Below are 24,454 nucleotides of genomic sequence, written 5' to 3'. Positions count from 1 at the left end.
CTGTTTAGAATTGACAGGTTTTTTTTTTACTCAAAATGTTGCTTGAAGGTCCAGAATAAAACCATATACAATTGAGTTGCTATCATTATTTGGAAGAATATTAAACCTAAGCATTTGACATCACCCTTTCATCACAAGTAACATGAAAAACCAATGTGGTTTTCCAGCTACTCATAGTTTTCTGACTGCACCCCAGTACACATTTGTCTCCTTCTGTATACCTTCTGCATGTTCTTCTCCCAATTTACCAGAATAGGGCATTTCAGGATTTTCAGGGGCTTCTCTGATCGATGTGGAAATCTTAGAGCCTCTTCTATCCCACTTAACCGTCCTTCAGATAATTGGAGTAACTCAAACTCAGGAGTCTGAAATGTGAGGATCATGGTTCAAAATCAGTTTGGGCAAGAAAATCCATGACTCTCCAATTAAGCAGTACAAAGCATAAAGTAAAGCTGTGGCTCAAGTAGTAGAGTGGTAGCCTTAAGCACAAAAGCTCAGAGACAGTGCCCATACCCTGAATTCAAGCCCTAGGACCAATAAAAAGTAATAGATAAAATAAGTGTCATCTAACTCAATGGTATATTGTTTAATGTTGAATCTTCAATCAATGCTTTTAAGAAAAACTTGCCATTTCCTGTGCAAAACAGGCAATCTTATTTTTCCTCATTATGTAAGTATCACTGTCTAAATCTAATGGGATGACAAGGGACAATTACACCTTTGCAAGTCAGATTTATCTGTTCTTTATGGCTGGTCTGCCTCTACATCTTTCTATTCCCCACGCGTTTGGCATGGTTATTCCCAATTCCAAGGTCTACCTTGTCCCTTGAATCCTGTTCTCCTCAAAGACACTGATGTGAAGATCCTATTGCCTTTGAGGGATTTACTGCTGACTGTTAAAGGAGACAAAGAGAAGTCAACACTACACATGAAGTTGTGCAGTGTGTTGCTTCTCTTCCAAAGCTCCGAGGTGACAGATCGAAACCTCCCTGTGCCTCTGCAAAGTAAGTGGAATGGTAATTCCCAAAAAAGAATGGAAGGACCACTGACACCCTAGTTCACTTTTCTGTCATCAAAGCTCTATGAGGGCTGTACTCTGTCCAGCCCAACTCAAATCCTGCCATTCAGTAATTCCTGAGAGTGGATGAAACATTCTGCTGTGCTCACCCAGCTTTTCATAGTCAATAAATGAGACAATTACATAACAAATATTTTCCTCACATTCAAGTCAATATTCTTTCCCTTAATTCAGGGACAGTTACCAGAAAGTTACTTTAATTCCAACACAGGCCATGAGGTCATTGTCCTTTCTAGATTACCAGCATTGTTTCTTCATATCATTTTTCAAACACTAAAGTAGGCCATGGAAACGCCATTGAGATACTTTGGGGACACATTCTGGATATAATACTGCCACCTTTTCTCTGCCCCCACTGCCACCATGATTGCTTTGGAAACTTTCTCCCCTGAGACTATTTATTATGTGTGTCCTTCACATACAGGGCTTCCAATCAATCCACTGTGCCAACTCAGAACTCTCCTAGACTTCTAGGAACCAATACTCTGAAGGGTGTGTGAGCCAATGCCCACCAGATTCCTGGCAGTGGGCAAAATTTCTGCTATCCTTTCCTCAGTGAAAGTCCATTTGTTTCAGCTGAGAAGTACTATTTTAATAGAATAAAACTTGACAGAAAAATAGAGTTGGATGGATGAGAATATGGACTACAAAAGACAAAACTGCCATGAACATTCTTGGACACCTGAAGTTCCACACACAGAATGATCCTTGATGATAATCACAACACCACATCCAAGTATCCTTTCCAATCTCTTACCTCATTAATGCCTTACATAAGTAAGTTGATGAGGGAACTATCTGGCCATGATAGACCCTGAAGGAAGACAAAGAAAGATGGATAAATCCTACCAGAGAAAACCTTAGGCATTATTCTTTCCATCTGAAGCACCAACCTCGAAAACTAAAAGTGTGTTGGAGGGAAGATGTGCCCACAAATTCTCTCCTGGGGCTTAAACTCAGGGTCTGGGCACTATCCTAGCTTTTTTGCTCAAGAATAGTGCTTTCCTTCTTGAGTCACAGGTCTATTTTGAGCTTTTTTTTTTCTTGGTGGGGTGGGATAGTTAACTGGGAGATCAATCTACCAGACTTTCCTGCCTGGGCTGGCTTTGAACTGTGAGCCCAAACTTCAGCCTCATGAGTAACAAGGATTATAGGCATGAGCCAACAGTGCCTGACAGGTCAAGTACTTTCTTGATAAGAATGATGACCACATGGAAAGAGATGGAAGTAAGGACTTGCTTCAGTCATTATTTATGTTAGATATCACAATCAAGTCAACAGAGAAACACTGCATGAGAGCCAACAAGGAGCATGTTCCAGAGGAGGAAAAAAAACCCTTTCTTCCTTAGGATTTTAAGTCATGGATTTATCTCAGGTTCTTAAAGTAAGGTGTTGAGTTTTAAGGAAGAAAGCACTTTCCCACTTCTTTGATGAATATTGATGTAAAACTTTTCAACAAAATACTGGCCAACCAGCTCCAGCAACCCATCAAAAAATATACACTATGATCAAACAAGATTCATCACAGGGATGTAAAGCTGGTTCAATAACGCAAGTCAATAAATACAATTCATCACATCAAAAGGAGCAAGCACAAGAATCACATGATTGTCTCAATAGATGCAGAAAAGGCATTTGTAAAGATCCAACACACATTTATGCTAAAAGCTCTGGAGAAACTAGGAATCCATGGAACATTCCTCATTATAAACCTACAGCTAGCATCATATTTAATGGTGAAAAGCTAAAGCAATTTCCTCTAAAATCAGGAAAGAGACAAGGATGCTCACTCTCTCCACTCCTCTTTAATATAGTATTAGAATTCCTAGCCAGAACAATAAGGCAAAAAGCAAGCATAAAGGAGATCCAAATAAGGAAAGAGGAAGTGAAACTTTCTCTTTTTGCAGATGACATGATTCTGTAAGTAAAGAACCAATCCCAAATTGCTTGAGCTGACTCAAAACTTTGGCAAGGTAGCAGGGTATAAAATTAACCCTCAAAAATCAACAGCTTTCCTGTATGCCAACAATGAGAGGAATGACACAGAAATCAGAAAAGCAATTCCTTCTGCAATAGCCTCAAAGAAAATAAAGTACCTAGGACTTAACTAAGAAAGTAAAGGACCTTTATGATGAACACTTTAAAAACCTGAAAAGGAAATTAAAACAGAACTGAGAAAGTGGAAAAACTTCCCCTGCTCTTAGATTGGAAGAATTAACATTGTAAAAATGGCAATCCTACAAAGGGCTATCTACAAATTCAATGCAAGAACCATCAAAATTCTAATGTCATTCTATAAGGAAATAGGAGAAGCAATCCAAAATTTCATATGGAATAATCAAAGATCACGTATAGCAAGAACAATCCTTAGCAGAAAGAACAGCAATGGAGGAATATCAATACCAAACTTTAGACTTCATTACAGAGCTTTGGTAACTAAAACAGCTTGGTACGGGCACAAGAACAAGCATGAGGAACAGGGAAAAGAACTGAAGACCCAGAAATCAACTTGCACACCTATGGCCACCTAATCTTTGATAAGGAAGCCAAAAAAATACAATGGACAAAAGACAGTTTCTTCAAGTGCTGCTGGCAGAATTGGTTAAGCACCTGAAGAAAACTAAAGTTGGATCCTTCTATGTCACCCTGCACCAGGATTAATTCCAAATGAATCAAAGACCTTGAGATAAAAGCAGATACTCTGAAAATTTTACAAGAAGGAATAGGAGATACACTAGATCTCCTTGGCACAGGTTGAAACTTTCTTAATAAGGACCCAGAAACACAACAAATCAGAGAAAGTTTGGATAAGTGGGACTGCATTAAACTGCAAAGCTTCTGTATGGCAAAGGACATAGCTAGCAAGTTAAATAGAAAGCCCACAGAGTGGAAGAAGATCTTCACTAGCCATACAACAGACAAGGCCTTATATCTAAAATATATCTACAGCCAAAAAATTGAATCTCTCCAAAACAAATTTTTTAAAAGATGGGCCAAAGACTTTAAAGAAAGACTTCTCTGAAGAAGAAATAAGAATGGCCTATAGACACTTGAAGAAATGTTCCACCAGTGGCCATAAAAGAAATGCAAATCAAAACAATTCTGAGATTCCACCTCACTCCAGTTAGAATCAAGAAATCTAATAACAGATGTTGGCGGGGATGTGGCCAGAAGGGATTGCTACTACATGGTTGGTAGGATTGTAAACTCATTAAACCAGTATGGAAAGCAGTATGGCAGTTCCTAAAAAGACTAAACACAGAGCTCCCCTATGACCCAGGAATCCCACTCCTTGACATTTACCCAATCATCCAGAAGCAAGGACATAACTAAAGCCACTAGCACAACAATGTTCATTGCAGCACTATTTACCATAGCAAAGATATGGAACCAACTCAGATGTCCATCAGTAGATGATTGGATCAATAAGATGTGGTATTTATACACAATGCAATTATATGCTGCCATCTGAAACAATGGCACTGCCCCCATTTAAGTAAGCCAGACCCAAAGGAACATAGGCTCAATGGTTTCCCTCATTTGTAATAATTAGTACACCTCTAAGACTCTCTTAGCAGAGGATTAAAATATCTTAAAACCTAGGTACATAAGGTCATTTAAGATTAGATTAAATGAAAGGATCTCTAGGATATGGAAACAAGAGCTTTATCTTGTATGATTGTTGTTCTTAATGTACTATGTTATACCTCTTTTCTTTTGTTTCCATTTGGTTAATCTCATATTATTACTGTATCTGACTTTGTTACTTGATATATCATACATACGTTCATTTATTTATTTGAAATAGAAAAGGGAAGGGGGAAAACAAGATAATTGGGAGGAGTAGGGAGAGGATGATGGGGACAAAATCAGGAGAAGGAGTATCAATGCACCTACTCTCTGGCAAATGTAACTGCAACTCCTCCATACATTGCCCTGACAATAAAAAATAAATTAAAAATAGAAATAAAGAAAGAAAGCACTTTTGCTCAAAGAAGAACTACAAAGAGTTACGTGTTTCCTGAATTTTACAATTTGGATTAGAATTGACCAAGGAAAAAGACAAGAACTATGGTCTTTCCCTGCATTTAAATCACTACTTTTCCCTGAAGTGTTTTATTTCAGTAAAAATTGAGAGAATCAGTACTCTATGTACTGGACTGTGGTTTTAAGGGGGAAAATAGTGTGTATGTGAATGTGAGAGTCTGTATTGTATGTATATATGTGTACAGAGAGGCCAAAACAAATGGACTGAGAGTCAAAAGCTAATTTGGGCATTGGCATGTTCACCTGAAAAGAGTTCCTTCTCATCTTTCTTTGTGGTGCCATCATTTAAGTCACAGACACATCAAACTGGCATGGGTTTCAAACATGCAAACTGGCTGATAGTGTTCTGCAAAGGGACAATGCCAGGATAAGAGAGAAATACCTCTTGTTCCAAATACAATTTTACATTTTGAAATATGATGTACTTTCTGGATTAGAGCCAGGCAATTACCATTCTCAAATATTTCAAGTGGGAAAAATGAAGTGGTCGCTTCTGGTTCCATAATTTGGGATCGTTGTTAGCAGATTTTACATATCATCTCCTTTCCTGCCCTTCTCTTGTAGAAACTACAATAAAATCTAAATATTTCTACATTGCATCCCTTACTGTCAGCTTGAGACAAAACTTGTGTAAGTGGCTCCCTCTGGTGCTGCCACTATTATAAGTGTTTATAATTCACAAACAGGTAAATGAAGACCAGACTCCCAAGGAAAGGTGTGTAGTACCTTTCAGGGTTTGTACAAGTAGAAATGTCCTTTGGGATAAAGTTCCATAAAGAAAATCAGATGGGAATGAAGTCATTTCTATTTGAATTTTTTTATTGGAGCATCTTCCTTGGCCTTACTTTTTCCCCTTTACTCCACAGACACCAAATTCAATCACAAATTATAAAAATAAAAGTCATGATCACTATAGCTTGGCTCAATGTCACCCATGCTTCAGAAAAAATACTAATATCTTCAGAAATCACTTACATTCTCCAGGGACCAGGGCTTGGAGCTTGAACTCGGGGCCTGGATGCTGCCCCTAAGCTTTTCTCTCTCAAGACTAGACTTCTACCACTGGATCACAGATCCACTTCCAGATTTTTGGTGCTTCATTGGTGGTAAGAGTCTTGTGGACTTTTCTGCCCAGGCTGGCTTTGAGCCGTGATCCTTCGATCTCAGCTAGGAAAACAAGTGTAAGCCACGTTCACCAGGTACTTCCATTGGATTTAGAAACAACCCACCAGTCACCAGGCCATGAATGGGGTTATTAAAGAACAATATCTGTTTCAAGGGACAAGATTGTTATAGAATGGTGGAGGCCACTGACCTAGTCTCTCACGGATATGTCTACACTTGTCTCTGATGACCAGTTTCTCAGTGTAAGTCCCATGTCAAACAGCCAATATTTGAAACATAGTTTCAATGACCCAACTCCCCAGTCAAGTATAGAAGGAGTATAAAGGCACCTGCAGGCTCTCCTTGTTCATCTCCTTTTCCTGTCTACCCATGACACAGCACATCATGCTTTTCTCCAGGGCACCACACAGCCTCCTCCTCCAGCCAGAATGTTAATGCATAACCACTCTGTATACTGAGAAAACAAGTGACCATATGCAGCCTATGCCAGTGGAGCTGTAACTGTGAAGAACAATGGCTCCGAGTCAACAACAGAATTAAACGACTCCCTCTTGTGAAGCTCTTCTGAATATTTTAAGTGTTGCCTTGAAAGTGTGGGATTATGTGCAAGCATAAACATTAGCTTAATGCAACTTTTTGGGTTACAGAATATGCCAGTGTTGAAAAAATTCAGAATTGAAATGCAGAAAATAACTTAGAGATAAATTTAATTTTTTTGCATGTGTGATCAAAACATGATTGAAGAGGCATGCTTTATGTTTAATTAAAGTTACTTTGTAATTAAGAGATTTAAGCATGTATAGAAAATGATACAGCTTAGTCTGGAGATCTTACCAAGGTGCCTATTAAATACTCACTCCCTAGCAAGCTTGTGACTCAAATGTTTTCACATTCTAATGCTGACAGTGTTTCTTGAAATTTTTTAAAAAGCTGCCAATTTCACCATGCTGTATCCTTCTTAACCATGTATGGGTATAATAATAATAATAATAATAATAATAATAATAATAACAGCCAGCCATAGCATTCTGGTATTAGCTAAAACCGGATAGAACCCTATGCTTAACTTGAAAAGCACCAGGAAAAAGGAGGAGGAAGAGGAAAATGAAGAGGAGGAGGAGGAAGAGGAAGAGGAGGAAGAGGAGGAGGAAGAAGAGAGAACAATTTAAGAATGTTTGACTGAAGCTTTCCTCTTCACCTTGACTAGTACCACTGCTTACCTCAAATCCAGAGAACAGATGAGAAGTGGCTCAGCCAAAGATCACTAGAGCCTAAGCATTCAAGGCCAGCCTGAGCAACTCAGCAAAAACCTCTTTTTAAGCAAGGAAATAGATAACTACTCGAGAGCAAAGCAATGTGTCTGTGTATACACACACACACACACACACACACACACACACACACTCGAATGTTTAGCGTGACGATGTGAACATTTTTTACTGTGACTTGTAATTCCAGGAAAAACAGTACAGTATATCATTTCATTGAATTGTAGAGCAGCTCTGTAATGTTGCATGATCAAATCTCTTTCATAAACAGAAAGTTAAATCAAAGAAAGTCAAAGACTACCAAGAATTATTGTTACAAACCTAGCAATTATATCACCTACTATGCTACAAAGTACAACCAAACAAATCTGTGTTTCCTGTTCCTTCTCGAGGATTTCAGCCTCTTCTTCCTCTGCTGGGCTTGTGTCTTCCTATTCATCTGGGTCCTAAAACATCCTCCAATAACTACCAAGCTAGGCTTGCTCTCCCTAGAAATGGTCTTTAAATTGATTCTCCTTACCTTCTCCATCAAGTTTGTATAGCATTGGGGCAGGGAAAAATATCTGGATAAATGCATTCATACTAGCATGCTTGCTGCTGATATTCACAGTTAGAAGGCTTTTGTAATAATCTACAGTTGCAGCAGAAAAAAATCTGAGTTGGGATTCTAGCTTTAAGTACAGAAAGAGTGCCTAGTGGTATATTTTTTCAACTACTGGTACCAGGAAACACAGAAATGATGATAAAGAAGTAACATTCCTACAGATATACCATAATGCAGGCTAATAAATAGGTACTGAATTTATTCTTCTGATGATCAGAATGTATTTTCTAGTTTTCTTTTTTCTCTTCTCAATTAGAGTCGGTGGAATGTGAATAAATTTCCCAAGAAAGGGAGTTGATGAGTCACTGTTCACTAGGCATTCATCTACAACTTTGTAAAATTAGGTCAGGGAGCTATAACGATATAGACACACATTTGTTAGCACACCTTCATCGTGGTGTTGCGCATTCAGATAGATACACATGTTACTGGCTTCCAAGCTTGAGTATAACTGGAGAAATAAAGAAACGATGCTTTCATATGCTCTGTACAGACAGCTATGGTTAAGTGATACCATGTCTAGTTAAAAAATGTTTTTCTTACCTTTAAGTAGTGTACAAGGGAGTTGGCATTCAACAAAGCAATTTATGAATGTAATATAGCTTGATCAATGTCATCCCTTTCATCATTCTCCCTTCTCTCTCCCCACCCCACTCCTTCCTAAATTTTTAATTTCATACAATAGTCACTGAATTTTATGAGTGCATTCTCCCCTCCCCTTCCTCTCTTCATTCGTCTTTCTGCCATATAGCAATGCTCTAACCTCACTGTCTTGCTTTTTACTTTTTTCTGGTATGTATAGCAGGTAGCCTGAAACGCAAAGTGAGACTATTGTAGAAAGAGCTCCATGCTTCTTTGGCATTTTGGAGAGGACTAGAGAGGAAATGACATTCAGAATTGAATAGCTGGCCTATTCCCAGCGTGTTTGTGACTGGCAGGGTCGTAACGCACCTGTTTGAGAGAAATGATGACTGTGTTTATGGAGCTCTGTAGAAATACGTTCCTGCTCCTCTGACTGAGTTCTCCTGCTCTTCCAGTGCTGGCTGTCTTGCCTCTGACTCCCCAAATGAGCCCTGCTTTTACAGAGACTAAATTCCAAGAAAGGCAAAAGAGATCTAGTGATTTCCAGAGCAATTTAACAAAAACAGGAAACTGTCTCACTTGATGTTGCACCTCATAGACCTTAAAAATAATTAAGTTTTTGAAATGATGGTAAATATAATCACCAGGCATTAATAGGCAGATGAGAACCAACTACTATCTCTGTGTTTTAAGCCAATAGGACACAAATGCCCTGCAACCTGTAGATATTATACAAATCATTGGAGGACAGTGTAAAAAGAAATATGGGAAAAACATATTTTTGGAGGTGGAATATTTCTCCTACTTGCTAGGGAGAGAGTACTCAGATAAATCATACCTAGCCAGGCTTGTGCTAAGAATCCTGTTTGATGACAATGATCTGAATGTGAAATTGGGTCAAACACTAGTTATATGAGCGGATATGCTCAAAATGTTACTTTCCTCCACTTAAAATAATTTACCAACCTTGCTCTTAAAAAAGCACTTGTGGTGGTAGAAGTAATATGAATCAAAGTTTTCTAAGAATATAATAAACACACAATTAGATAAGTATATACACATATATGTAAAATATATAAATAAATGTGTATAATACTCAGAAGAAAGATATCATTGCTATTTTTAATCTGCATTGATCTTACACCACATATTGGCTAAAGAAAGAGGTATTTTTCACTATATAATAGTACCTGTGTGGGGCCAGGAGTTTGGCCTAGTGGTAGAGTTCTTGCCTAGAATGCACAAAGACCAGGGTTCAATTCCTCGGTACCACACACATTGAAAAAAGCTGAAAGTGGTGCTGAGGCTCAAGTGGTAGAGTGCTAAGCCTTGAGAAAGTCCAAGGACAGTGCTCAGGCCCTGAGCCCAAGCCCAGGGCTGGCAAAAAACAAAACAAAACAAAAAAATAGTACCTGTGTGTGTGCACATATATGTAAGTGTAGTGTGCCTGTGTGTCAGTACTGGGGCTTGAACTCTGGGCTTCACAGTCTTACATGGATTTTTTTACTCAAGGCTGGTGCTTTACCATTTGAATCACAGTTCCCTAATGAGAGATAAGAGTCACATAGACTTTTCAACCTGAGCTGGCTATGAGCCAAGATCCTCAAATCCCAGCCTTCTATATAGGTAGAGTTACAGGCATGAGCTACAAGTGCCTGTCTGTATGTCATATTTTTAATACTCTGGTTGAATTGAGCAGATGCTTTAAGAATATATAGCCCAAAGAAAAAATAAAGGGTAATTTTCTTCATACTCTGTCAATCAGCTCACTTTTGCCGTAAGGCGGGTATACAAGAGGCAGCACACTGTTTTCTGTGAGGTGAGCAGGGCTACCAGGAGAGGAGGGATAGTGACACACATCCGGAGAGTTTGTTACTCATCAGAGAGTAAGTGCCAGCTCTTGGACCACTTAAGAACAGGGGCAATTTTCAGATACAATACAGGGAAGCAACACTGTTGTCTGTGAATTGCACAGTAAGAATTGTCAAGATATAGCCACCAATTGCAGCATCTGACTGATCCAGTGCCACACACACACACACACACACACACACACACACAAAAGAAAGGAATAAAGCTTGTGCATATGTAGTTGCGTACCAACATTTCATACAGAGCCTCTTCATTTTTTACCTGCCAATATTGTTTCTCTTTTTTTCTTACTGCTGACTCTTTGAAAACAGAGCCTTTATAAAAGAGACAGAATTAATTCCTTTACTTTGTTCTTCATGGAGAATGCATTTTCTTCTTGTCTCTTTCCACTTTTCCATCCTTAATTTGACTTTGATTTCTGTAGTGAACTTTCTAACCTAGTAAGTGTGCTGAGCAGAGGTTCCAAAACGGACTCTGTTAGATGAACTGTCCAGGCTGTTTAGACTTGTTTCCAAGCACAGATAATATATGCAGAAGTAAGCCTACAAAAAAGTGTAACATCTTAGAACTTTACAATCAATAGAGATACTAAATCACATACCACATTATATTTACATATATTTCCATTTATCAATTTTATAACATCTCTTGCTATACCCTGTATTATGTAATTAAGTTTATAATTTCAAATAACATCTCTCTCACCTATATTTAAAATATATAATCTGTTAGCACTATGAACATTCTTTTTCCTGGCTATCTTAATCCCCAAACAGATCTTAGAGCCAGAAAACATATGCAGCCCACTCAATGGTGTACTTTGAATGTTTAGAACCAAATCTCAGATAGATGAGGAAAGCAAGCAGCTATGACCACTAGTCAGGAAAAATCCACTTTCAGGTATCAGTTACATTTCCATGTCTAAGTTCTGTTGGGCTTTGGTTGGTTTGTTGGGCTTTTTTTTTCATGTTATCGGAAATTAGCTCCCAACTAGCTATATTTTTATATATTGCACAATGAGGGAATGAAAGAAGTTTTTAAGCATATAATTAGATCCTAATCATCTTAGGAATTACACAGTAATCTCACTTATCCAAATGTTTGGAGATTAATTAGTTTGGTTAATTAATGACCATTAAAGCATAAACGTGTTCGAAAATGAAGACCATGTACATCATTAAACTTGCTATATTTCATTGATTTTGACATGCTTAAAAAAAAAACTTCTCATATCTCTGAAGTCAAAGCGCCTTTTATAATTCTACCTAGTCTAGTAAGTGGGGTGATCAAGCTGTCCTAGACTGAGGACACAAAAACTGTTTGTGTTTCCACTCATGTGACCAAGCCCCCAAACTCACCACTGCAGAACAATTCCTGGAAGAAATATGACTCTTAGTCATTATCTAAAAAATTATCCACTGTCTCATTTTAGTAAAGTCAATACTACAGCATCATCAAATCTTTTCAAAGGAATCAATTGCTTAGCATGAATGCTTAGGATAATCATGGAGGCCTCTTTAGAAATGGAGTATCACCAACACAGTGAGTTTATTGTGTGCAAAAGCATGGATAGAAGTGAATGAGTCAAATATGATTCCAACATAAAATTTGAAAGTCAGAGTTTTCTAGGCTTTTTGGTTTCTTGTTTGTTTTTTTGGTGGGAAGGGGCCAGTATCAGAATTGAAGCCAAGGCTTTTGCTCAGCATGTACTATGCCACCTGAGTCCTGCCACACCCCTTTTGCTTTTGTCTGGCTTTCACATAGGGTCTCATGTGTTTCTCCAGGTTCACCATGCACCCCTGATGCTGCTATATCTTCCCAAAGTAGCTGGGATTATAGGTATACACAATCACATCTGGCCCAGTGTTTTGAATTCTTAAGCTGACGTAGTTTGCTAAGAAACTTTCTGTATATGAACAATGGTGATATATGATTTTTTAAAAGTCTGTGCCTATTTAAGCCCAAAGTTGCTCTTGATCAAAGTATAGCATACACATATCTAAACAGTGGGAAAGACTGTTTCAGTATGGGGAGAAATGTATTCCATAATCAGGGCTCTTAAGTTGTGATAAGATTTTCTATATTAATTGTAATGAAGAATTTCATTCCTGGGACACACTTCAGAAATTACAGAATCTTATATTTAATGCTATTAACCATAATTATTTTGTCTTGAATTTACTGAAGAAACAGCCCAGGTCCAGAAGAGAGAGATAGTCAGACATGCAAACAAAACAGCCTCCTGGGGATCCATCACTTGAAACATGGGTGTGCACTAACGTGCCTTCGCTTCAACCTCAATTGCCCTAAGGTTTCCTCTCCAAATACACCTTCCATTACAAAAAAATGGAGAAACATCTGTTCCTGACCCTAAACACAGATGGAGAGACTCGTTATCATGTTAAGTTCGATTCAAAAACATATTTCCTAGGAGCCAGACAGCCCGGGTCAGAGGTGATTGGTATCTTGGTAAGAGCTTCCCACTTTAGCCATGGAGCCTGAAAACAGAACATCAGCAATGAGATGGTGACATTCTCTGAGAAATATTCTGCCATATCCAAGCAAACCCAGGAGACTGACAAGAAAGAGACACCACACACAGTCTCTGGTTCCTGATTCTTTCACACTGTAGTTTTAGTGTTAAGGTGTGGTTAGTCTATACTACTGGACTGGGTTATTGGGTAGAAAAGAGACTACTGAAATGGCAACCCTAGGGAGACAAAAATTGAGAAAGAACTGATACAAGGTCATGGAACAAAATCGCTACAACCAGGCCAGCTATAAGCACTATCTGTAAATTAAATCAAGTATATGCATCAAAAGGAACCACAAACCATGGGTGACCTTTTCCCCTGAGAACCTCTTCTACCAGATCATACTCTTTTAGACCTGTCCTACTACCAATTCTACAGATAATGGCGTCCAACATTCATAAATTCCAAACATCTGTTCCTGTGAGAGAAAATATTTATGGAGTGCTGTGTACCATACTTATTCATATATACTTGCATTTTCCAGATTCTTCCACTCTCTCCACATAATTTGAGCTAGCTTATGGTGGGAGGGGTGGGGAAGTCAGATCCTGAACCATCAAATCTTGAAACATTTTTTTAATGTATTTTCAAGTTTAGAAGAGGTTTGGAAGGGTAAGAATTTCTTCCTTTCTTTTTTTCCAATTAAGCACAAAACTTGCTTTGCGATTCCATAAAATCAGTTTAAAGAGTGGAATAAAGTTTTCCTTGTTCAATAAAAAAAGGATGATAATGTTCACTGTGTTGCTTACTGACCCATATGCGAAAATATAGAGAGCTATTCCATATTTCTTCCAAATAAACAAGTATATCCAGTAACAGAACGGAGCTGGTTGCATGACACTAACTGCCCAGAAGAATTCGGCCAATCCTCAGAATCTTTCTAAATTCTGACAGTAGCCAGGAGGCACACATAGATGAAGTCATGTCATCTGCTTGATTAGGAGGACATGCACTAATTGAACTGTGCTTTCTAGTGTATGACACAGAAACAAAGTAAAAATCTAAGATCTAGTTTGTACGTGTAATGAATGCAGCATGATGGTTTATAATCTACTATCCAGAGTACAGTTCTGCATTTGCCAGTTCTCCAGGTTATAGTAAAAGGCAGAAAGACAGGGACGGAGGGAGGGTGAACAAATGTGATCATGATATGCAGTATACACTGTATGGAAACTGAACTGCGCAGTCTATAGGCAGGAATAGAAATGGGAAACTAGGGGGAAAGAGAAGGAAGCAATGACGTTGTCCAAAAAACAAAATATGCTCATTACCTGATTTATGAAATGGCAACCCCTCTGTACCATACCATAATACTAACAATAAAATTATGTATTTTTTAAAATATAGAAATACCATACCACATGCCTCAATATTCATGTCCTGTCTCTTGTCACCATGGCATCCCATTTTGGCTCTCTACTGGAGCTGATCTGGTTTGTTGGTATTGTTTTTCTGCTCTTTCTTTCCCTTCTGGCTCTCATAGCTGTTTTCTGACAAATGTTAAGTGTATCCTCTGGGCTGCAGGGCTTTCTGACAAGAGGAGTCTGCCTGAATTTGCTGGCCTTCTAATAAAGACTCCCAATTCAACTTCTGACAAGGGGAAGGAGGGGTGCATACTTGAATTTTCAGCGTTTTAGTAGGCTGAGCCTGGAAGGTCACAGACTGAGGCCAGCCCAACTAAGAGCTCCCAAAACCCAGTCCTAAAAATAACTGAAGCCAGTTAGGCTGAATCACAAAGCTCATGGTTCCCCCCTCTTTTTCTGTCTGTCTCTGTCTCTGTATCTCTCTCTCTCTCAACTCAGGGCCTCCTCATACATGCCAGTCAAAAACTGTTCTGCATTTGAACGAAGACCTTTATTTTATTCTACTGTGTAAGTGTGTGTAGTGTGTGTGTGTGTGTGTGTGTGTGTGTGTGTGTGTGTTTTGGTCATTTGTGGAATTCAGGGTCTGGGCACCGTCCCTGAGCATCTTTGTATTCAAGGCTAGTGCTCCATCACTTTACCACAGCGCTACTTCCAAGTTTGAATGGTTAATTGGAGATAAGGGTCTCGGAGGGACTTTTCTTCCTGGGCTGGCTCTGAGCTGCTATCCTCCAGCCTTGCGAGTAGCTACAGTCACAGGTGATGAGCCACCAGTGCCAGTTTTTATTCTGTTTTTGAGATAGAGTCTTGCTATCTTTGGACCTTGTTGGCCTCAAAATCATAATCCTTCTGCTTCTGCCTCCTAGGCAACTGGGTTTAAAGACAGGTGCTACCATTTGTGGCTTTATCGGCTTTCCACATTCTTGCATGTTAAATTTAAGTATTGTGTTTAATGGTTTAAGGTTTTTTGGTTAAAATAGTGATGATTTTACATCAAAACTAAGTCTCTTTCTTCTTCTTTTGCAGCCCCATGCCTTCTCCTAATCTATATCAGTGTAGTTTGTATTGAATGTTGGGTTTCTCGGCTTAAGAAATCACATAGTAAATGCTTAGGTAATTTCTTATTTTTCCTTCTAGAGATAGGAAAACTATTCTTTTTTGTAGATGAAAGTCTCTTCTCAAATCAGACATACACCTAAGACAAGAACACAATCATTCCGGCACTGATGAAGAATCTTTATCTGCCCACAAACCCTCATCCATGCTCAAGCAAGCCTTACCCCTTTGGGTTACTGCTGCCCTGGCTGTTTCATTTCTTTCTTTTCCAACTTGTGTATAAATTCCCTGGTAAGCATAAAACTGCAAAATTGAAAGCAAGAAAATAAAACAAAATACCTCTGTTTGAGCCAATTTACATCAGTTAAAGCAATATAAGGGAACATCTTCATGTTTAGGAAAAGAAAACCTTTAAAAATTATATCCTGATACCTTAGAAAAGACTAAATAAAAATATCATATCAATAATTTAAAAATAGAAAACCTAAATCTAGAAACCATCACACGACTCAAAAGCACAAGATTTAGAGTTCAAACCCTAGTTCAGTCAAGTCAGAGGGAAGGAAGGAAGGAAGGAAGGAAGGAAGGAAGGAAGGAAGGAAGGAAGGAAGGAAGGAAGGAAGGAAGGAAGGAAGGAAGGAAGGAAGGAAGGGGAAGGGAAGGGAAGGGAAGGGAAGGGAAGGAGGGAGGGAGGGAGGGAAGGAAGGAAGGGAGGAAGGAGAGGGGGAAGGGAGGGAAAGGAAGAAAATTGCAAATACATAAACATCAGAATCATACAACTTAACATGAATATATAATTCATGTCCATGGATCCAAAATCATTTGATTATTTTCTGTTGACTTGCTTTTAACAAAGGCATTTTATATTACATGTAAGAGACTTGAGAAGAACAAACAGTGCTCATGGACTCCTCTGTCAGTTGCCCTAGGTTACAGCTATTTCTTCCTTCCTTCTGCACCACAGGGCTCTGGCTTTGTTTAAGTGTAACAATGTCAGACCCACAGAGACAGCAGACCTGTCCTGCAGTCTCCATGGAATGAACTGAGGTTGATAAGGATTGGAACAACACTTAAGTATTACTCCTTTGCCAGTTATTAGTTAAACACAATATGACATCGGTTTTGTTCGTTTGTTGTTGTTTTGTTTTTGTTTTGTGATTTGTCCAGCAGGCTCAAGTCTGCTGACAACTCCTGGAAAAAAAAAGTTTCCTTCTTGATACAGAGACATTTCCATGAGAAGAAAATTGTTCTTCCTTTTGTGCTTGCTGTAGAGCTGGGTGAAGAGGCAGATGGGGCTTGGTCTCTGTTTTGGCCATATTGTGTATCTCCTTCCAAGGTCAAGAGATTCACAATGAAGCAGACACATTGAAAAAACAGTTGCTAGATTTAATGGGTTTTCTTTTTCCCTGAAGGGCTAGGAATCAAACCCAGGGCCTCACACAGGCCAAGCCAAGGATTCCACCACAGAGCTACAACCCCAGCCCTCTAACCAAGTACTCCAGTATTTCTAGGCAATAGTACCCTCACAGATACTATTTTTCTATTTCTGTATTTTGTATGAAGCTGAGTATACACTGGTATTCAATGAACTTAAAGAGAATGAAACAAAAAAAGCAGTCAGAAAAAATGATTGCCATGCAAAGTAACGCTGACATGTCTTTGTAAGACGATTCTTCCCATGATCTACCCATTTCCACAATGACATCAATAAACTCAGAGTTACTTTATGCTATGCTCATTCATCTCCCCAAGAACCTATTGTACCAAATTCCTTCACCAGCCTGTGATAACTTTGTAGAAGAATATTAAAACTATAGATCTGTATGTTTCTCTCTCTTGGCATTTTTCCATGTAATTGACTACCATTTAAATTTGCATATAGAACTTAGCAAAGTTTATGCTATTTCAATAAACCAGAGAGGATGGAGTTGATGTCCAAAAGGAAAAAAAAAACTGTAAGAAGAAGCTGACTCCATTCTGACTCCTTCTTTTCTAAATATTTGCATAGTTACTTCATCAACTTTTATTGTGAGAGAAAAATCATACCCATCCTCTTTTATGGCTTTTTACCTTATTTTTATTTTTTTACATACATAGGTGACTTTTCCATATTCATTTAGCACCATTGTAAATGATACTATTTCTCAATCCAAGATCCATTTCCCTTCTTTCCTCATAAATTTTTCTTAAGGTATTAATGTACCATACTGCCTAACCTCTTAGGTCCCCAGGACTGGCTGCCTAACACAATTTAGGGGATCATGTGAACATGGAAGTCTATAGAATTTCTGCACCACAAAAAAGTGCACAGTACTCAAAGAGACTTTGTTGTCTTCTTCACGTGCCCCATTTCCTCCTAATTCTTCCTGCATTTTTATAATTTCATAAAGTTGAAAGCAAACAGATCCTCATTATTCCTGCAGTGCCAAAAAAAAATGATGGAGTGGGAGACAGAAGGATTTTTCCTTCCATTCTAGAGCAATCATTCTCAACCTGCACCAATTCATCTGCCATAGACACTTGGAGATATCTGGGGTTGTTACAACAGAATGGGTGGTTGGACTATGCTACTGGCTTTAACTAGGAAGAGGCTAGATGAGCAGCAGACATCTTAAAATGTCTAAGATCATCCTCTACAACAAATAAAAGTTCTTACTTAGCCCATGATGATAAACGTGTCAAAGCAGAGATGTTCAGAGCTACAGTAGTCTTGTTTATCTTTGTCTCCTCATCCTCTTTACTTGGGACTAGAAAGCATATGTGAGTTTGGAGACGCAGCAGCCATATCATAACCACAAGTATAAAGGATCAAAATGATAGAAAAAGACTGACTCTTTGATTAAATGCTCAAGTATTTTTCTATTGATTTTAATGAAAGAAACTATTTGTTTAATAGACTGTTAATCTGTTCTATCACAGCCCAATTCATTTACAAATAATGTGTGTTTGTTCATTTGTGGTTTGTTTTTACAATCCAACAAGGAGCTAATCATTTAGAATGAAATGAAAAACCAGATATGATTTCTAGTCTCTGGCAATTCACCAAACAGTGAGGAAGGAAACTCTCAAGAAGGTAAAAAAAAGTGGGCCACTCCTATTATGAATAACATACAGGGAAAGCTGATAGCAAGAATAAAGGAAGAAGCAGGTAGAGGGAAAAGAAGTCTCTGGAACCAAAATGGCTTTTGGCCCACTTGGTAGATTTGTGCAGAGCTGGATTCATAAAGGATTGTAACATAAACCAAAAGAGCATGCATCCAGTGGGTGGGAGTGTTGGAGGAAACAGTAAAACACTTGTGAATGGTGGAGGATGTTGGAGGGGTGGGGTTTCGTGTAACACTGGGAAACAGCAGAGAAACCCGGGATTTTGAACCTTGTCAGGCCAGGTCTCCAGCATCCTTGACTACTGCCAACAAGGGCTCTGCAAGGTCACACCTCTGTTCTGGAAAATAAATAAATAATCTGTGGCACTGGCAGTGATGGAGTCCACTTATAAGTAAGTAGAGTCGAACCGAAGACTCCTATCTTACTATCTGTAATCTAACAGGATGAAAACAGGCTTCAAAGTTCACATGTGGAAAAAACTGGGCCAAAGCATAGTGTTCAGTGGTTGCAGCCTCTTAATCTGACTGTTAACTCCTGGAGTTAACACACAAACCCTGTAACTTATAAAATGACTCCTGGGGGGGGGGGGATAAAATAAAAATTCTACAATAAGCCAGTGCTGTATTTTGCTAAAAACAAAACAAAACACTGAAAGAAATGACTTATTCATAACACATGGAAACCCAGAGAAACACATATCCATTTTAAGTATAACATCTATACACGTGCATACATATATGTGTATGTATTATATATGAGTATATATGTGTATATGCTACACAGCTATATTTTATATGTATTAAATATTATATATGTCCTATAAAATCTGTATCACTATTATTGCTCTTGTCTCAAACCTCAAACAGAATATCTTAGATTTCTGTATTCTCTAGTTCTATCTACTTAGTTAACCTGTTAAAAACCCCAAAGCCAATTTAAGGACAGCTGGAGGCCAATGAAGATCTTGCTACTGGAAAACATCACATGAAAATCGATGGCACGGAATAAAGATAAGAAAGTGCAGGTTGTAAGAGACTCCAGAGAACCAAGGGTCCAGCCATGGCCAGGGGACAGAAAGCCTGGAGCTTAGGACAGGAGTAGAGGGCCCAGGCATTCTACCTTCCAACACAGTGCACTGCATCTCAGTTCAACTCAGCTTCAACAGTATAACAAAATGTAAATTGAAATCATGTCCACTGGGGCAATAAAGACGACAGAAAGTAGTACTTTGAGAGGGAACAAAGAAAGCAATGGGGAAAAGGAAACTCAGGGGCTTTTGGCACCCACCCCCACACCCCAGGGACTCTAGCCATTCTGCTGAAAGATTGACTCCCTGGGTTTCTGCTTTGGCTAAGAGGATTGTTAAGTCCAGCCTTGGAATAGCAGGCTTACAGAAAACCGTTACCTCTTTTAATCATGCCATGTAATCAGAAAGCCTGAGTAATGATTAACTTCTACTTTCTTTGTGAATCATTCAATCACTAGGCAGTACAAATAAGCTCAGATTCCCTCTCTGTCCAGGGCTCAGTAAACTTAATGTGTTCCTTTTAATTTATATACATAGTTTGCATTTAATATTTTAGATACTTTACATGGCCCTGGCTTGGAAATTCATTCAAAACACCGGCATTCTGTTGGGTTACAATGACTTGTAATGCTGAGACATTTCATAGTGTTTGCTCAAACGCGCGCGCGTACACACACACACACACACACACACTCACTCACACACACTGTGACATTTGTACATCTAGAATCCTAGGAAGAGTGGAGTGCAGTTCGTTCCTGAGAACCACACGAAGACACTGTAATTTCACGGACAGCGTGGGGACTCTATTTAAGTGACAGCACTCTGCCATAGTTTTAATATAAAGAGAAAGAAAATCAGTATACCAAGTGCATATAAAAATGTCGATGGGTGCAGGGTTCACTATCTGAATTCACCTACCCCAAACCCTCCATGTATCCGGATGGCCTTGGAAATGGGAAAAGAAAACACACACAAAAAAGGAAATGCTACCTTTCCTACGCCAGCTGACGGATCATCAAAACAATAACGAGTGGATCCAAATGTGGGACACCCTCCCCCGCGCCGCTGACCCCCCAATTTCCCACGGATCACAGACCATCTCCTTTGGGACACATCGCGTTTCCAAATTTCAATCCAAATCATCTTAATTCCCACGCAGGTGTGTCGTTTCGTGTTATTTTATTTTATTTTTCCTTTTCCCCGAGTCTACTCACAAGGTGTCCTGCACGAGGCGGGCAGGGGTCGCGGGGGGTCGGGGGGCTCAAGCGTGGCCTCCCCCTGCCCGGGAGACTTTACCCCCCACGGATGCCTCGCGGGGGAGTCGCCTGGCGAGGGGCCGTCTCCAGAGTGCCATCCTGCCCGGGGCCACGCACCGCCGGCATCCGCTGGGCAGTCCGGGCGGGAGGACGGAGAGCAACTTTCTTCTGCGCGTCCCAGGGCGAGGCGGCGGCTCGGGCGGCGCCGGGGCGCCGGAGGCTCGGGCGGGCCCGGGGCGGGCGGGAGGCCGGCGGTGGCTAGGGGCGCGCAGCCCGGCGCTCAGCCCCGGCGGAGCTTCGGGAGGCTGCATGGCTCCTCCATCGGCTCGGCCTCCCCGCACTCTCCAGACCTCCTTCCCACCGAGGCTCGCGGCCGGCCGCCCAGCGACCGACCGTGTGCTGACGGCGCCCGGGCCCCCGCCCGGCTTCTCCTCCGCGTCTTCCCGGCTCCTGCGGGCTCCGTGGCCTCCACCACCCTCCCGGGCTCGCCTTCCTCGGCGAGTCCACCCGGGCGTGGGCACGGCCGCGGCGCCCCCCCGCCAGCTGGCAGGCAGGGATCGGGGGTGCAGGGGTCAGCCCTTGGCGGGGAGTCGGAGAGGGGGCGCGGAGGGGGGGGCGGTGGATGGAGGAGGGAGCCCGCAGCGCAGGAGAGAAGATGCTTCTGCTCTCGGCGCCAGCGGGGGGCGGAGGGGGAGCAGCGCGGGCGGGCAGTTGTTCGGGGCGCCAGGCGGGGGAGGACAGAGGTGGGATGAAGGGGGCACAGAAGCCCAAAGAAGATCTCCTCTCCTCCTCCCTCTCCTCCTCCTCCCCCTCCTTCTCCTCTTCCCTCCCCCCCCCCCCGAGATCGCGTCTGCAAACGTGTCCTCTGGATGCCCACTTAGTCCTGCAGACTTGGAGAAGGGCGCACGTGGCCTGGAGGGGGTCTCGGGGTTGTGTGGCGGCTGGGGTTGTGTGGTTGTGTCGTGACAACTCCAGACAGCCTAGCCCAGCGAAGTGGCTTGATGCAGATGCGGAAACCCAAGAAAGACTGATCCTGAGATCCGCGGAGGCTCAGATCCGGGGAGACTGATCCTGAGATCCGGGGAGACTCATCTGGACATTCAGGGGTGTTCGCAGGGATTTTTTTTTTCCTCCCCGCCCCTCTACATGTTCGACCTCCTTTACTTCTTTCACTCTTAAAAAAAAGAAATCGTGAGAAGATTTTAGGGGCTCCATGAAACCCGGCATTCAACAACCCACCCGATTCCCTAAAGTTGGTGATTGTTTATTTATGTTTAATTGCGTTTCTTTTCGTGGGAAAAGAGTGGCAGAAAGAGTTGGCACCAAGTGATGTTTCTAAACAGTTGTCTGGGTGGCATTCTCTTTTTCTTTTAAAGAAGCACACACTGTATTGCTTAAAACCCCTAAAACCTGTGGGAGGGGGTGGAAAACTCAGCAAGTCCCTAAGTGACACACGTCAACTTGAGGGCGGTTGCCCCGCCGCCTGCCATCCCCTCCTCCTCCCCCTGGAGCCAACGGCCTGGAACCCGCGAGGAGCGGACCGAAGAGAGAGCAGGGCGGGCAGGGGGTGGCGGTGGTGTGGGAAGGCTCGGGAGAGGCCGGGAAGTTCTCGGCCATGACCCCGGTGCAGACCCACGCCGGGGGACACGGCAGACGCGGAAAGCTCCCTTACCTTTCTCTCAGGGCCCCGCTCCCCCGCTCTGCAACCAGAAATACTTGGCGGTGTTTGGCGAGCTGCCCGGCGCGCGATCGCCACGCGATTCCTCACGCCCCTCCCCCTCCTCGTGGAAAGATGAAGAAGAAGAAAGAGGGAGGAAAACCAACCCGGCTCAGAAGACGGTCAGTCCTGGGCTCGCTCTCCAGCGGGTCGCAGACATCGTCCTGGCCAGGCGGAGAGGCGAGGAGCTGGGTATGGTTTCTGGCTGAGACTCGGCCGGCGGGTACGGAGGTTTTCGGATCGGAAACCCGGACGGGGAGGAGAGCGCCACCGAGGCGGCGGGGAGCGCGGGGCGGACGCCAGCACAGCCAAACTTGCCCGAGCGAATGGATCCACGCATTTCCTACCACGACCCCCCGGCTTCGATCGGCGGGATTCCCCGAGGTGGAGAGGGAGAAGGAAACAAATAAGAGGAGGAAACCACAACAGCCGCGTCCCGCACGCACACTTGGAAGCGGAAGCCGTCTAAGAAGTGCGGGCCCGGCGCGGCCGCGGCTGCGATCCCGGGGTGCCGGCAGTGGCGGGGGGCGGGAAGGGGAAGGGTTCCGGTCCACCGGCAGACACCGCGGGGAGGTGGCCGCACACGCGTCCCCCGGCTCGGTCTCCGCCGCCGCTGCTACCTGTAGACACGCGCACACACGCGCGCACACGCGCGCGCGCGCAGCATCCCCCCCTCCTCCCTCCCTCTTCCCCCCTCCCCTCGGCGGCGTGGCCGGGTGTTGGAGTCTGAATCGAACTAGATCCCGCTTCCCGCGCCCGAGGCGATCCGGTGGGCTCCGAGCCGCGACCCCCCCCCTCTCCTCCCCTCTGCCTGCAGCCCCTCCCCCGGGCCAGGCGGGGTCCGAGGAGGGGAGTAGGGGGCGGATCTAGAAGATCCGGCGGTGGCCGGTGCTGGCGGCGATTCCTTCCTTTCACAAGTTCCAGCCCCGGTCCTGACCCCCCCAACCCCTCCGGCCTGCAGCCGGCCCGCAGCGCCCGCGGCGGCGGCCCCGGGCGTCACGTGCGTCCACGCTGCTCTGGCATCGCCGTGGCGCACGCCCTGACTTTCTCCGGCTCCCCTCCCGGGCGTTTAGGTCTTGGGGAGGCCAGAGCGCAGTTGGACACAGCAGCTCCCCCCGCCCCCGTGAGTCTCTTCATTCACGGGAGCCCCCCCCCACGCGCGTGCGCTCGCGCGCACACACACACACACACACACACACACACACACACGCGCGCGCGCGGGGAGGGGGTGGCTTTCAGGACACCAAAAGCCTCTCTCCTCATCCTCCAGCTAGGGACGCAGTCATCTTGGGTTTGGCCCCATCCGATGGGAGACCTCTTCATGTTATCCATGGCTTCTTGCCTTTCCCTCTGAAGCAGCTGGAGAGGAATATATATATATATATATATATATATATATATATATATATATATATATATATATATATATATATATATATTCTCCATCATAGTAATCCGTGCTGGCTTTTGTGATGGGTTGACTCACCGAAGCACACAGTTTACACCTACCCACCGCCTACTCCCCTCTCCCTGCCAACAGAACCAGTAAATTAATTGACTGCCACGTGTAATCATCTTAACCCAAAGAGAAATCACTGAGAATTCACTGTCTTATAAGCTAGAGGAATCAGGAGCTTTGCCTTTATTAAGGATTTGTTTTCTATTTCTCAATCACACCTATGCTTTGGTCTCTAAAATTCAGGTAAAAGAAAAGAGATTCTAAATATCCAGCCCATAGAATACGGTTACCCTGGATACCATTCATCTACTAATTAATAACAGTAAATAAGAAAGGCTGCACTCTATCGGATCTGATTCT

General features: G+C 42.3%; 1 protein-coding gene across 2 annotated transcripts in view; it reads right to left on the bottom strand.

Annotated features, from left to right (window-relative positions):
* The window catches only part of Nlgn1 (neuroligin 1), an 899,947-nt gene extending 877,117 nt beyond the window's left edge, over positions 1 to 22,830 (bottom strand). The window contains exons 1-3 of one of the 2 annotated variants that reach the window (XM_090342307.1): positions 22,743 to 22,830; positions 10,838 to 11,118; positions 9,074 to 9,210 (exon numbers count right to left, since the gene is read on the bottom strand). The gene's annotated coding sequence lies outside the window, so the exon portion shown is untranslated. The remainder of the gene's footprint in view (positions 1 to 9,073; positions 9,211 to 10,837; positions 11,119 to 22,742) is intronic. The other variant, XM_090342313.1, reaches the window with a different exon arrangement.
* Positions 22,831 to 24,454: the final 1,624 nt, after the last annotated feature.

Source organism: Megascapheus bottae, chromosome 1, assembly GCF_031878675.1.
Source record: "Megascapheus bottae isolate mThoBot1 chromosome 1, mThoBot2.hap1, whole genome shotgun sequence".
Lineage (NCBI taxonomy): Eukaryota > Metazoa > Chordata > Mammalia > Rodentia > Geomyidae > Megascapheus > Megascapheus bottae.
Note: the sequence above shows the minus strand (reverse complement) of the source record. Positions and strands in the feature narration are given on the sequence as shown.